At 48.9% G+C, this 2,659-nt stretch overlaps 1 pseudogene; it reads right to left on the bottom strand.

Moving 5' to 3' along the window:
* Nucleotides 1-541: 541 nt before the first annotated feature.
* LOC139276531 (U2 spliceosomal RNA) lies at nucleotides 542-774 on the bottom strand (annotated as a pseudogene).
* Between the last annotated feature and the right edge of the window lie 1,885 nt (nucleotides 775-2,659).

The following is a 2,659-nucleotide window of genomic DNA, read 5'->3' as shown; positions in this document are numbered from 1 at the left end:
TTACTGCGTAAAGGAGATGAATGGGTATGGGGTAAAAGCCAAGAAAATGCCTTTGAGAAAGCTAGGAAGCTATTATGTTCAAACAAATTCCTTGTGTTGTACGATCCATGTAAGCGTTTGGTACTAGCATGTGATGCGTTGTCGTACGGGGTCGGATGTGTATTGCAACAAGCTAATGAATTTGGGAAATTGCAACCTGTTGCTGATGCATCCAGAAGTCTGTCTAAGGCTGAGAGGGCCTATAATATGTTCGAAAAAGAAACGTTAGCGTGTGTTTGCGGGGTAAAGAAAATGCATCAATATCTGCTCGGGCTCAAATTTGAATTGGAAACCGACCATAAGCCACTCATATCCCTCTTTTCTGAAAGTAAGGGGATAAATACGAATGCCTCGGCCCGCATCCAGAGATGGGCGCTCATGTTTTTTTTTTTTTTAATTCGTAGCCAATCGTTCCAATTCTTTGTCAAATCACAAACGCCAGAGGTCACCTTGCACATGCCAAGGATCACTCTGCGCCAATGCTCTTAGCCAAAAGGCCTAGAGCCACTGCACCGTTCCTGGAAGTACTGCAATACCAGGTTCGTGCCATGGAGGTGGATGGGTCAAGCCACCCCACACACCTCCGTGGAGGTGGATGGGTCAAGCCACCCCACCCACCTCCTGTTTCCAAAAAAGCAAGCATATACCTTCCTGACCAGGGAGAAACCACCCGGAGGTCATGGTGGCTGGTCAGGTCAGTTACGCATGATCTTAGCCAAAAGGCCGAGAAGATGGGCGCTCATGTTTTTTTTTTTTTTAAATTCGTAGCCAATCGTTCCAATTCTTTGTCAAATCACAAACGCCAGAGGTCACCTTGCACATGCCAAGGATCACTCTGCGCCATGTTTTTTTTTTTTTTTTTAAATTCATGTCCAATCGTTATCCAATCGTTACAATTCTTTGTCAAACGCCAGAGGTCACCCTGCACCAGTCAAGGATCACTCTGCGCCAATGCTCTTAGCCAAAAGGCCTAGAGCCACTGCACCGTTCCTGGAAGTACTGCAATACCAGGTTCGTGCCATGGAGGTGGATGGGTCAGGTCCCCCACACACCTCCGTGGAGGTGGATGGGTCACCAATCCCACCCACCTCCTGTTTACAAAAATGTAAGCATATACCTTCCTGACCAGGGAGAAACCACCCGGACGTCATGGTGGCTGGTCAGGTTAGTTATGCAGATCTTAGCCAAAAGGCCATGTTGTTCGCATACAACTATGCCATCCACCACAGGCCAGGCACAGAAAATTGTGCCGATGCTCTCAGTAGGCTGCCATTGCACACCACAGAGGTGGCGATGGCACAGTTTGCAGATTTAGTTATGGTAATGGAAGCATTTGAGAGTGAGCAATCACCTGTTATCTCCCAACAGATTGGAACCTGGATGAGCCAGGATCCCTTACTGTCCTTAGTAAAAAAAACTGTGTGCTCCACGGGAGTTGGTCTAGTGTCCTGTTAGAGATGCAGGAAGAAATAAAGCCGTACCAGCGGCGCAAAGATGAAATGTCTACACAGGCAGACTGCCTTTTATGGGGTTATCGGGTAGTGGTGCCAAAAAAGGGCAGGGACACCTTCATTAGTGATCTCCACAGCACCCACCCAGGCATCGTAATGATGAAAGCGATAGTCAGATCCCACGTGTGGTGTCCCAGTATGGATGCAGACTTAGAGTCTTGCATGCACAAATGTAATACATGTTCCCAGAGAAGCAATGCACCCAGGGAGGTGCCATTACGTTTATGGTCTTGGCCCTCCAAACTGTGGTCTTGGGTCCCTGTCGACTATGCAGGCCCATTCTTGGGAAAAATGTTCTTAGTGGTTGTAGATGTGTACTCTAAATGGATTGAATGTGTGATAATGTCGGCAAGCACGTCCGCTGCCACCATTGAAAGCCTACGGGCCATGTTTGCCATGCACGGCCTGCCTGATGTCCTTGTAAGTGACAATGGGCCTTGCTTTACCAGTGCCGAGTTCAAGGAGTTCATGACCTGCAATGGGATCAAACATGTCACGTCTGCCCCGTTTAAACCAGCGCCCAACGGTCACCAGAACGAGCAGTTCAAACAATCAAGCAGTGCTTGAAAAGGGTAACTGAAGGCTCACTGCAGGCTCGCTTATCCCGAGTCCTGCTTAGTTACCGTACAAGACCCCACTCACTCACTGGGGTTCCTCCCGCTGAACTGCTCATGAAAAGGGCGCTTAAGACAAGACTCTCATTAGGCCACCCTGATCCACACGAGAGCAGGCGGCTTCAACAGAATACATATCATGATCGCGCAAATGTGCCACGTGAAATTGAGATAAATGATCCTGTATTTGTGTTCATCTATGGACAAGGTCCCAAGTGGTTACCTGGCACTGTTCTGGCCAAAGAGGGGAGTAGGGTGTTTGTGGTCAAACTCTCAAATGGACTCACCTGCAGGAAACACTTGGACCAAACCAAACTCAGATTTACAGACTATCCAGAACAAACCACAATAGACCCTACCTTTTTCGATCCTCCAACACACACACAAGTGGCAACCGACCCAGCGGTTGACCATGAAGCAGAACCCATCACCCGCAGCAGCCCAGCAGGACTCGCCACCCCCAGCAGCCCAGCAAGGCTAGCTGTGCAGCAGCCC

This window comes from Pristiophorus japonicus, chromosome 11, assembly GCF_044704955.1.
Source record: "Pristiophorus japonicus isolate sPriJap1 chromosome 11, sPriJap1.hap1, whole genome shotgun sequence".
In the NCBI taxonomy this organism is placed as follows: domain Eukaryota; kingdom Metazoa; phylum Chordata; class Chondrichthyes; family Pristiophoridae; genus Pristiophorus; species Pristiophorus japonicus.
Note: the sequence above shows the minus strand (reverse complement) of the source record. Positions and strands in the feature narration are given on the sequence as shown.